We start from the raw sequence: 13,468 nt of genomic DNA on the forward strand, positions 1-13,468 counted from the left end.
CTGATGTTGATGGAGTGTTTTTATAAAAGTCAATTAAGACAAGTTAGTCTTCACTGTTGTTCAGATCTTCTATATCCTTACTGATTTTCTACCTACTTGTTATGTTAATTACTGAAAGAAAAGTGTCAAGTCTTCAACTATAATTGTAAATCTGTTTATTTCTTCTTTCAGTTTTATCAGTTTTTGCTGTATGGATTTTGAAGCTTTGTTATTAAGTATATAAACATTGATCATTATTATGTCCTCATAATGAATTGACCCCTAATTTATCATCAAGAAATGTTTCTCTTTATCCCTGATAATATTACTTGCTCTTAAATCTACTTTGATATTAGGGCACCTGGGTGGCTCAGTTGGTTAAGCGACTGCCTTCGGCTCAGGTCGTGATCCTGGAGTCCCGGGATCGAGTCCTGCATCGGGCTCTCTGCTCAGTGGGGAATCTCCCTCTCCCTCTGACCCTCCCCCCTCTCATGCTCTATCTCATTCTCTCTCTCAAATAAATAAATAAAATCTTTAAAAAAAAATCTACTTTGATATTAGATAGCTACTCCAGGGGTGCCTGGCTGGCTTAGTTGGTAGAGCATGCAACTCTTGATTTCATGGTCATGAGTTCAAGCCCCACGTTGGGTGTAAAGATTACTTTTTAAAATATATATGTATATATAGTTACTTTAGCTTCTTTTTTTTTTTTTTAAGTAAACTCTACCCCCAACATAGAGCTCAAACTCATGCCCCAGAAATTAAGAGTTGCATGTTCTACTCACTGAGCCACACAGGTGCCCCTACTCTCTTTCTTTTGAATTTGTGCAGCATATCTTTTCTCATTCTTTCACTTTCAATCTATGTTTCTGTTTAAAGTAGGTTTCTTATAGACTGCATAGAACCGAGTCTTGCTTTGTATCCAGTCTGAGAATCCTATCTTTTAATTGGTATGATTAGATGACTTATATTTATACAATCTTTGCTATGGTTGGATTATAGTCTGCCATCCTACTAGCCACTTTCTGTTTGTTCCATTTGTTCTTATTTCCTCTTTTTCTCTGTTCCTTTATATTAATTGAGCATTTTTTTGTGATTCCCTTTTTATCTTCAATATTCACTTATTCTTTATACCTCTGTATAAAATGCTTTAATGGTTTCCATAGGTTTTGAAAGTTAGATATTTAGCTAATCAGAGTCCACTTTCAACAGTATTATTTAGCTAAAGCTTCCAAACTTGGTGTTCTTTTTGTCATACATTTTAATTTTATATAATATTTTTACATAATACATATAACAGTACATTGCCACTGTTCTTGCTTTAGGCCATCATTTATGTCTTAAAGGAATTAAGAAAAGTGAATTACATTTTTCATCATTTATTTCATTTCCAGCACTCTTCTTTATGTATATCCAAATTTTTGTCTGGTTGTTACATTCCTTCTGCTTGAATAGAATTCCTTAGGATTTATTTCAGCACAGACCTCTGGCAACAAATTTTCTTAGTTTTTTGTTTTCTGGAAAAGTCATTAATTCTTCTTCATATTTGAAAAATATTTTTGTGTGTATAGAATTCTGATAATTTTTCTTTCAACATTTTAAGGATATGACTCTTTTTATCTTATGATTTGCAGTTTCTGATAAAAATCTGCTGTTATTCTTAGATTTGTTCCTCTGTAGATAATCTGTCTTTTGTTTCTCTGGCTGCCTAGAAGATTTTCTCTTTGTCCATGGTTTCCACTAGTTTGAATATAATGCACTTATATTTGGGTATTTCATGCGGTTTTTTCAAAGATTTTAGTTATTTATTTGAGAGAGAGAGCTCATGCAGAGGGAGAGGAGAAGAGGGAGAGGGACAAGCAGACTCCACATTGAGTGGGGGGCCTAATGCTGGGCTCAGTCCCAGGACCCTGAGATCATGACCGGAGCCATAATCAAAGAATTGGAGGCTCAACAGACTGAGCCACCCAGGCACCCAGTGTATTTGTTTTTATCCTGATTGATATCGTCTGAACTTCTCGGATCTGTTGACTGGAATCTTTGATTAATTTTGGAAAATTATTAGCCATTATATCTTTTTTTTTTAACGTTTATTTGAGAGAGAGAATGCAAGCGAGCAGGGGGAGGGGCAGAGAGAGAGGGATAGAGAGAATCTCCAGCAGACTCCCCGCTGAGCATGGGGCCCACATGGGGCTCAATCTCAGGACCCTGAGATCATGACCTGAGCTGAAATCAAAAGTCAGATGCTTAACTGACTGAGCCACCCAGGCACCCCGGCCATTATTTCTTCTTAAGAACAGATATTTTGTGTCCTATTCACTTTCTTTTCTTCTGGGATTCTAATTACACGTATGTTAGACTTTTGTTATTGTTCCACAGATCTTGAGTGCTCTGTTCTGTTTCCCCTTTTCCTCTTTCTCCTCCTTTTTCAGTTTGGGTGATTTTTATCAATCTATCTTCAAGTACACTGATTCCTCCCATGACTGTATTGATTCTACTGATGACTCAAGCAGGCATTGGAGGCATCCTTCATCTCTCTTAAAGTGATTTTTTCCTAGCATTTCCATTTCATTCTTTCTTATAGTTTCCATCTCTCTCCTGATATTACCCATCTAATCATGCATATTGTACACCTTTTCCACTAGATTTTTGACATATTAATCATTTTAAATTTCCTACCCAATAGTTCCAACATCTGTGTTATATCTTGGTCTAGTCTGTCCATTATTTTGTCTCTTGAAATCGTGTTGTATTTTTTTCGTGCTTCTTTGTATGCCCAGTAGTTTTTGTTGAACCTAGATATATTGTGCAGTACAATGGAGACCAAAGGAAATAGATTTTATGCATGGAAATGGGCATATCTTTTCTTCTGCTAGGCCTTTAGTTTGGGGGGCGTTGAGTGAATTTAGTCAGAAATTTAAATGGGTGTGGAGGATGTTGTTACTCAGGTTACACTCAGTGCACCATATGTTTCAAATTCCCATAGAATTACTTTGTATTTAGGGTGGTGGGGTAGTTTGCCAGAGGCTTTTCCTAGTGTCTGCCCCACCCTCACTTTTAGGTCTTTCCTTTGTTCCTGTGCCTCGGATAGGTCTTCCTGCATTCCCATGCCCTTCTCCAGGCAGTAGACTGCTATTAGCTGTTGATTCTTAGTTTGTGTTTTAGGGGTTGAGGGAAATGTTTACTCTTGTTCTAGAATTAAGCCTCAGTTTTAGGCACGAACTGTGTCACTGGATTGTAAGGCTGGGGCCTTCTTGGTGATGAAGAAGACCCAGCTCTCAGCTGTAGAAGACCTCTAATGGTCTAGGATAGAAGTGTTCTTGCCCCTCCCTCAGAGAGACTTCTCTATTCCCTTCCACCAGCTGTAATGGGTCTTCACACAAAAATATGTAAATATTATGAAATGATTGCCACAATAAGGTTAGTTACATCCATCACCTCATATAGTTACCTCTGTGGGGGGGGGGGCAGGGGTGAGAATATTTAAGATCTACTCTCTTTGCAACTTTCAAGTATACCATACAGTATTGTTAAGTATAGTCACCATTTTATACATTAATCCCCAGAACTTATTCATTTTATACCTGGAAGTCTGTACCCTTTGACCAACATTTCTGCACTTACCCCACTCCACAAGCCCCTGGAAATCACCAATCTATTCTTTGTTCCTATGAGTTCAGCTTTTTTAGATTCCACATACAAGTGAGATTATTCAGTAGGTTTTTTTCTAGGTCTAACTTATGTCACTTAGCATAATGCCCTCCAGGTACATTCTTGTTGTCACAAATGGCAGGATTTTCTTCTTTTTTATGGCTGAATAATATTCCACTATATACATGGAATGCCATTGGAATTTTGGTAGGGATTGCATTTAATCTGTAGATGGCTTTGGGTAGTATGGACGTCTTAGCAATATTAATTCTTCCAATCCTTGAACATGGGATATCTTTCCATTTATTGATGTCTTCTTCAATTTCTTTCATCAATGTCTTTCAGATTTCAGCATACACAAAACTCCTTGGTTAAATTTATTTATTTTTTCACCTCCTTGGTTAAATTTATCCCTAAGTATTTTATTGTTTTTGATGCTACAATGAATGGACTTATTTTATTTCTTTTTCAGATAGTTCATTGTGAGTGTATAGAAACAAATTTTTGTGTGGCTTCTTTCACTTAGTATAATGTTTTCAAGTTTCACCTATGTTGTAGCACGTATCAGAACGTCATTTCTTTTCATGGCCAAATAATATTCCATTGTGTGGATCTACCCTTTTAATTCATTTATCAGTCAATGGGTATTTGGATTGTTTCCACCTTTTGGCTATTATAACGCTGCTATAAACATTCATATGCAAGTTTCTGGATGAATTATGCTTTCATTTCTCTTTGGTACCTATCTAGGAGTAGAATTGCTGGGTCATATGTTAACTCTTGTGTAATCATTTAAGGAATTGACAGATTATTTTCCAAAGCGGCTATGTACTCTTTTACATTCGCACCAGCAGTGTATAAAAGTTCCAATTTTTTCTCATCCTCACCATCACTTGTTATTTCTGACATTTTGATTCTAGCCATCCTAGTAAATATGAAATGGTATCTTATTGTGCTTTTGATTTGCATTTCCCTGATGGCTAATGATATCAGGCACCTTTTCTTGTGCTTATTGGCCATTTATATGTCTATTCAGATATTTTGCCCAGTTTTAATTGGATTGTCTTCTTATTATTGAGTTATTAGAGTTCTTTATCTACTCTTGATTCAAGCCCCTTATCAGATACATGATTTGCTAAATGTGTGTGACATTTTATTTGGCAAGTTTTAGTAACTATCTATCTACATGATCACCATCTCTTTTTAGACACATTTTCTATATTCAAGTTAACTTCGGCATGCTTTGTAATTAAATACTTCAAATTAAATGTATCGGATACATATTTAGTATTATGCTTTCTCTTATTAACATTTCTATTAGATACATGCATACTGTACACAGCCAACACATGGAGGTGTTATATTGTAGTGGTTAATGGGTAGGAGAGGGTAGCTCTGGGTCTAGAGTTCTGGGTTCTAATACTGGTTCCACTACTTATTTGTTGTGTTACTTAGGATGTTACTTCACCTCACTAAGTCTTAATTTCCCTCATCTGTAAAATGAGGCTAAGGATAATACTTACCTACTATATGGTAAAGTAATAGTGATTAAATTAAGCAAATGTAGTAATGACTTAACCATAACTTCACACAAAAATATTAATAGTATTATGTTTGTTATTGTTGTTATTATCATGTTTACTTTGTTCCAAGTAATGTACATATTTTATAGATACTATTTAATTTAATCTTCAGAACAATTATATGAAGTTGATATTATCACAGATAATATTTTCCTTAATATGCATACACAATTTTAAAATATCATTGTTATATAATCAAAAGAAGCACATTCAATAACTATTGCCTACCTAAAGATAACTACTGGATTAGAATATTTGTAAGACATATTTAAATTTTATTTCTCAAGATCCTGGTTTGTCTACCTGGTCTTGTGGATTCATTACTTAATCATAGTATGACTTAAAGGAATTCTTCATTCGTTTAATAAAGAATACTGACAGTGTTTGTTTGGATTCCTATTAAATTCTTCAGCAAACATTCACTCTTTTATTTGAATAGATTTTCATTGTCTTTACTCAAACACATTTTAGTGATTTATATTCTCTCATCACATTAGTGAAATAAATGTTAAATGATTAACTGAAATGTTTATTTTAAAAAGTGACCAGATGAAAATATTTCAGGAGACAGAAATTTTGGAACAGCACATATTCAAAGAGAAAGAAGGAAAAATCTTTTTGGTATGTAGTATTAAATTTCACTGTCCCTGAAAACAGTCATCAAACCCTTTACGCATGCTCAATTTATAATTTATAGATAGCAATGGAGAGCCAATTATAAAAACATATTTTGGAGGGCTGCTGGAAATTTGTATTGGCAATTTTAATTATTACCAGATACATTAATGTATGTACAGGCTATTTTGCTTTTGGATAAATAATGTATATGCTCTGACTCAACCAATTATTTATTTGAGCACCAAACACTGAGGTGAATGCTATCATATTACTGTCATAATATTTAATTTATTCCCAAGAACAATGCACAGAGTTTGGTTTTATTATTACTTTTATTTTATAAAGAATAGAAAACAGAAATTCAAAGAGGTTGCATGTCTTGACAAAAATTCTTCAGTTTCAAATATTTAAGAAAAATCTATTCTGTTACTTCTCCACCAGGAGGTGATGAAGTCTTAATTAGTGAGTAGAATGCCTTTCTTTTTGCCCCCCCCCCCCTTTCTCCACTTTTCAGACACTTTTAGTTTAGGAGGAAACTATTTCTCTTTCATCCTGAAATAATCCAGTTGTTTTCTCTCTCTGGTATTCTATAGCAGTGGTTCTCCAAGTATGGTCTTGGATTGGCAGCAGTATTACCTGCGAACTTGCTAGAAATGTAAATATCCCTGACCAATTGAATCAGAAATGAAGGTGGGGGTATGTGGCTATAGAAATTGCTCTATAGAGATCACTCTGTAGAAGTTGATCTATATGATCACTGTCATTCTTAATTCCAAATTTGTTGACCTTAGTCCTCATGAAACTTTCCTCTTTGGTGGCACTTAGTAGAATTCACCACTACCTTAATCTTAAAACTGTCTTACATTGTTTTCTAGAACACATTTTTATCTGATCACTCCTTCTGAGAAATTCTCACTGGCTCTCCTCTTTATTCCTTAATAAGATTTCCTAAGGTTTGGGGTGCCTGGGTGGCTCAGTCGTTGGGCGTCTGCCTTCGGCTCCGGTCGTGATCCCAGGGCCCTGAGATCGAGCCCTGCGGCGGGCTCCCTGCTTGGTGGGAAGCCTGCTTCTCCCTCTCCCACTCCCCCTGCTTGTGTTCCCTCTCTTGCTGTGTCTCTCTCTGTCAAATAAATAAAATCTTAAAAAAAAAAAAAAGATTTCCTAAGGTTCCTAAGTTCTCTTTTCACTTCTGTTCATGCTTATGATTGTTCATTCCATCAGCTCCCACAGCTTCAAGTATCACAGATGCTGCTGACCTAGGCCCTTCTAGTAGTTGAATTATTTAGTCATTAACTCAGCATACTTTTGTTACTGTGCAGTGGGCACCATTGAGCACCACTGAGCACCACTGAGCATCACTGAGCACCATTTGCTAAGGATAGCAGAGGAAAAAACACTAAACCTTGATGTCCTTTAGGACTTATCCTAACATGCTATGATGTACTAAAATCACCTTTCTCCCTAAAATTGATTTTCCTTTTGAGTCTGATATCAGTATCATTACCCACATTGGAACTCACTCCTCCCTTTCCCTCATCCCACATATACAACCAACCCCCTTAAGTCTTCTTGTTTCTTTAAAAACATATCTCACAAGCATCTCTCTCCCTCATGTACAATGTTTTGAGATTTATTCTCATCTATACTGTAGTATATCATAGTATATAATAAACTGCAGTAGATTCCTATGATTTTTTTCCCATTCAATATATCTTTCACAGTGTTGTCTGATTTATTTCCCTAATATTAGAGATTGTGTCATATCTATGTCCAGCTTAGAATTACAAATAACCATAAGAAACTCTTAATCATAAGAAACAAACTGAGGGTTGCTGGAGGGGAGGGGGGAGGGGGGAGGGGGATAGGGTAACTGGGTGATGGACATTAAGGAGGGCATGTGATGTAATGAGCACTGGGTGTTATATAAGACTGATGAATCACAGACCTGTACCTCTGAAACCAATAACACATTATATGTTAATTAATTGAATTAAAATAAAACTTAAAAAAAGAATCATACAAATAAATAACACACTTCAATGCTCCCAACTGCTCACAAAGACCAAAACCTTAAATAAAACATTGAAAGTCCTTCTAAATATGGCTTCAACTTCCCTCTCCAGCCACAAGTCCCAGCCTCCCCGTGCCACTTCCCCAATATGCTACCCACTCCAACCCTGCCATGACTCTCATGTGTCCCTACGAGTGACCTGACCACACTCATGCCTGTGGTAGTATCCCACATCAGGACCCAGCTCCACTGTCACATTTTCCGTGAAGCCTTTCCCACTTCTCCTAACAGCCCCACTCCAACACCCGACAAAACAACAGCTCCCTCTTTCATGCTCCTAGAATATGTTGTTGATGTCACAGACAACGTCCCACTGGATTTTAAAAACTTGAGAGCAAGAATTATCCCGATTTATCTGTGTCTGCCTGACATTTAGCTCAGTGCTCGGCACATTAGTTAAGTGTTTAATAAAGAGATGGGGAATTGATCTACCCAGTTTTAATATGTTTGATTTCCATGGTGCAGCTATCTGGAGGCAGAAAAAGTTGTTAAACAGATTGTTCTACCTTCTAGATGCAGGCCCACTGAAAGTAGAAAGAGGTGGAGCTGATAAGGTAGGCAATCTTATAAACACGGTCCTCATAAGCCGGTAGTTGTGGTCTCCTAGATGTTGGCACATATAATCATAGCTCTTTGTGGTGATTCTTGTTTTTTGTTTGTTTGTTTTTAAGATTTTTTATATGAGAGAGAGCAAAAGCAGCGGGGAGGGGCAGAGGCAGAGGGAGAAGCCGACTCTCCGCTGAGCAGAGAGCCCCAGGCAGGACGCCATCCCAGGGTCCTGGGATCATAACCTGAGCCAAAGACAGAGGCTTAAAGTGCTGAGCCAGCCAGGTGCCCTGATTCTTGTTAATCACACAAAGATTAAATCACATTTTAAATTCTCAGTTTAAGGATTAAGAAAGTGAGCTATGTTTTGTTAAATAAATACTTTAAAAAAAATATAAGGATTTTTAAATTGAACTTACATTGCTTAGGATTGGGTTCAGCAAATAAATGAAATACCAAAATAACACTTTCTTTAAATATACAGAATCTTGGGGTGCCTGGGTGGCTCAGTCAGTTAAGTGTCTGACTTTGGCTCAGGTCATGATCTCAGGGTCCTGGGATCCAGCCCTGGGTCGGGTCAGGCTCCCCACTCAGTGGGGAGTCTGCTTGTCCCTCTCCCTCTGCCCCTCCCCCTGCTCATGCTCTCTCTCTCTCTCTCAAATAAATAAAATCTTAAAAAATAAATAATAAATAAAACCTTTTTTAAAAAGGTACAGAATCTTATTTCTTTCCTACATACCCGTTCTGATCTTGCAGACTAGTGTGGCACATTGAGTCCACGGTGAAAGGGACAGAGGTTTTATCTGTCTTGTCGCTGCACATTTCAGGGCTTCCAATTCTAAGGCAGCTAAAGATAGCAATGGTGGAGCCCTAGCAATTACGTCCCCATTCCAGTTCTTTCCCTTTCAGGCTTCCCAGAAGATGTCATGCCATCTCTGCTTATATGCTACTGCCCAGAACTCAACAAATGACCACTCCCAGTGGCAAGGAGGCTGGGAAATGCAGTTTCTCTTCCACAGCTAGAGACTGTGGTTCTACTACTAAAGGAGAAGGAGAAATGGAGGCTGCAAGACAACCAGTATCTTCTTAACCAGCATTTTTAGCTTCTTTTTTTCTGAAGCATTCCCCAATATGCAGTTTCACAATCTCATCCTCTAACCATGACCCATAAAGGAAGCATCACAGTATTTGAAAGATGAGTCAACCTCCCACGTCTGTATAAGTAAAATGTCAAAGTATAAAACAACTTTGAAAACACCTATTCCAGTGACAGTCCCTAAATTCTTTGTTATTAGTTCAAAAAGAGAGATCAAAATTGAGAACAAACACTTCAAGATTTACAACACTTTGACATTTCTGAGACATGCAAGCCCATGATCAATAGAGTCATCTCACTGAATTAAGTGTAGACCAGTTCAAGTGTCACCTAATTTATTTGGTAAGTCACATGTGGCACAAGCTGAGTGTATGTCATTACACCGAGACCATGGGTCAGTCCTAAATGGATTGGAAATGAAAAAAAAAAAAAAGTCCTTCGTAGAGAATTTGAGAAGCACTGGTCTCCATCAATTTAAAGGAAGCACTGGGGCCAGAAGGTGGGGTTCCTGGTTTCTGATCCAGCATCAACTGCCTTGGTCCTGCACTGCTCTCAGACACTGGCACTCGTGCTGTCCACCCACACTTCTGCCCACCCGGGGAGCTCCAGAGCCATTTCTCATCAGAGCTCTAAACCGGCTGTGTGTGCTTCTGAAATCTGACTGGCCTCTCTGTGTCTGGACTCCAGTATTCGTGGGACAGGACCTATACACTTGGGTTCTGTGGCCATCTCACACCCACCATTTGTCTCCATTCTTGTCCTAGCCTCAAAACCATTCTGGATCCTGCTCCAAACCGCATAAACTATAGGATACTATGATCTTAACTCTCACCCCGCTTTGAAGATCCCCATTGCCTAAAAGCACCATTGCAGTGCTCTTTCTTCCTCAACACACACACACAATGGGGAAAGCAGTGCAGACACAACCCACTCTCTTTTATTTATTTATTATTTTTTAAAAAGATTTTATTTATTTATTTGACAGAGAGAGAGAGAGCACAAGCAGGGGGAGCTGCAGGCAGAGGGAGCTGCAGGCAGAGGGAGAGGGAGAGAGCAGGCTCCCCGCCGAGGAGAGAGCCCGACCTGGGGCTGGATCCCAGGACCCTGGGATCATGACCTGAGCTGAAGGCAGACGCTTAACTGACTGAGCCACCCAGGTGCCCCGCCACTCTCTTTTAAATCAATGGTCACCCTCTACCGATCTGATCAAGTTGTTGAATTCACTGAGTTACTGCTGAATTTTTTTGAAAGTTTAGTTTTGGTGATTGTTCACACCAGTAGTTTCCATAGATGATTTGATAGAGTAGCTCACTTATCAATTTCTCACGTGAGTCACATTTCAGATGCTGAAGCAATTCTCCAAGACTCAACATGAAGATGTGAATGGATGAGCTTCCTTTTAAACACACTTTATAGCCTTTTCTATTTCTGCAGGTGTATGCCCTGCCCCTGCCTCTACCTCTGCTGGTAAAAAGTCTCTTTACAAACTCTCCTCCATTGGGTAAAAGATATATGCTTGCTGGTTTCCTGCAATTGGTAATTTGGCAAATTGATTTTCAGAGAAATGATCTAGTGTCTCCACCAAGTGCCACAACTTACTGTTGTTAAATTATGTTTCCATTCACATAGTAAATGATTTCAGCAGCTGGAAGCAAATTTTTAGGGAAAAAAAAGGTCTTCATCCAAATTACTCTTTTTACATATACTTGTGGTGCCAAGTAGCATACCAAAAAACTAACACATCCATACCACCTCCACCCAAAAGTGTTTTTTTCTGCACTGCAATAAAAGAGTCCTGGCAGTTTGTGCGTAGATGAGGGGGTGGGGGACAGATGAAGAAGAGAGTTGAGAGTGCAGAACTAAGGCTTCTCTTCGCCTTTACCTTGATGGAGCACTTCACCATTTTAAAGCACTCTCAAAGACGCTGTGTCATCGGATCCACACAATCAGTTAACGTATTTGCCAGGATCCACAGTGCTTTGTTTTTCAGTTGAGGTAAAGGAGTCTTATAAAAGTTAAAGAACTTCCCCCAAAGTCACACAAGCAGTAGTGAAAGGATCTGCACTAGAAACAACCTCTCAACTCTTACTCCTTTACTTGGCCCTGACTCCTACTTGGACATTTTTTATACTTCCACCTAAAAAAGTATCAGCCAAATACTTTTACCTATGTTTCCTTTAGGTATTTTCATTAGTTCGCCTCAGACCATGCTTTTCGTGCCCTTTTAATACAGTTAATTTATTTTTTATTTTTCACACAGTTCATATGGCTATAAACTCTTGAAGGTGAAGGCCCGGTCTTCTCCGTGGTCAGCATAGTTCACAACTTGTCTCTGGCATTCAATGGATCTCCATTTAGTTCCTCTCTTTGGCTACACCTTCTTTGGGTGCTTTAAATATGGCCGGTGAATACTAACCAATCAAGCAGTTTCTAAGGTTCTGGCAGAACTTCTAAGACCTGCTCATGTATAAGTTCAGGAATGAGAATAATATGTCAGGCTATTTTAAACAATAAATGCAACTGTTCTAAGAACAGACAACACAAAGGTTTGTTTTTTTTTTTTCCTAATCTCTTTGAAGACTGGAAATACAGATCAATGTACAATGTCCATCATCTCCCCTAGAAGCTGAAGATTTCAAGTTTTCTTCTCTTAACTATACATCTCATCTGGAAAATTTGATCTGACTGGTGTTGAACCAAATATCCTAAAATGGTATTACAAAAACTGTTCATTGAGAAGGTAAAATGCGTGTTGGGGAAAGAACTTAACAAGAAGGCTGCAACCACTTTAGAAGTGTAAAACTCCTCCCACAGGGGAGTTGGGACACTAAAACTTCCATCAAAGCACATGAAAATGACATCAGTGGTCTGTTATCCCCTCATAAATGGGCCAGACCTGGGCAAAGACGTTTGAGCAATGTCAGCCCTTGTCAAATCCATAACAAAGTTTGACATCTGTTAAATCATTAAAGATACAAATAAAATGTTAACCAAGATGAGAAGGAAGGGAGAGTGCTGATAGTATGTATCAGGACTAAAAGTAAAAGGCCAGAAAAGACGTGATTAATTCCTGGACTTTGGAATATCACCATAGCTTGTTGGCTCAATCTTCCCAAGTTCCAAGTCACTGGAAACAACTCTGGTAATAAAAAGACTATGGAAATCTGTAAGAGATGGATTTAGGGCTTTTCACACTGATATAGCTCTTTCCACAATAAGGGGATATCCTTTGGCTCCTTACATCCCCATCTTCCTCCAGATACCTGGTTTCAATTTCACAGAATGTAATTCTCCCTGACCTCAAAGAGAACTTTGTCCTTCCACTAGCTCTGTAGAGCCAAATCCAAATATTGGCCTACGGTATTCATCTTAGTTTTTGTACCTGATTAAATAGTGCTTTCTGTTCTCCTTGTCCTTTGAGTATGGGGCATACTAGTCTGGAAGTTCTCTTGTCCAGCAAAGAGAGGAATTGCCCTTCAAAACTTGTGACAGAGAAAAAGCTACTTAGACATCAAGTATCTTGTTTTACTTTCATTTTCCTGGGAAAAAAAAGGAAATACTACATTTCCCAGATTCCTCTGGAGGTACACAGTGCTATGGGATTGATTTCTAGCCAACAGAATGTGACCGAAGTCACAAGTGTCATTTCCAGGCTGAGGTAATTAAGAATGGGTATGCTTTCCCCACACATCCTCTCTTTCCTTTCCACCATCAAACTTGGAAGTCAAGTTCTAAATGACATAGCTACAAGAAGGGGTCAGCCTAAGTCCCTGAGTTATAAATTGGAAGAAAGATGCCACCTCACCCACATGGGGATCTTAAGTAAGTGAGAAGTAAACTAGTATTGGGTTATTCCACTGTTATTCAGAATTGTCTGAGACTGTAGTTAGTATTCATTTCCATGACTAATAAACAACTTTTAGA

General features: G+C 38.2%; 1 long non-coding RNA gene across 1 annotated transcript in view; it reads right to left on the reverse strand.

Moving 5' to 3' along the window:
- Positions 1 to 13,468, reverse strand: part of LOC118541378 (uncharacterized) — a 43,248-nt gene that overhangs the window by 24,126 nt on the left and 5,654 nt on the right. The gene's annotated exons all lie outside the window — the stretch shown is intronic.

Source organism: Halichoerus grypus, chromosome 9 (assembly GCF_964656455.1).
Source record: "Halichoerus grypus chromosome 9, mHalGry1.hap1.1, whole genome shotgun sequence".
Lineage (NCBI taxonomy): Eukaryota > Metazoa > Chordata > Mammalia > Carnivora > Phocidae > Halichoerus > Halichoerus grypus.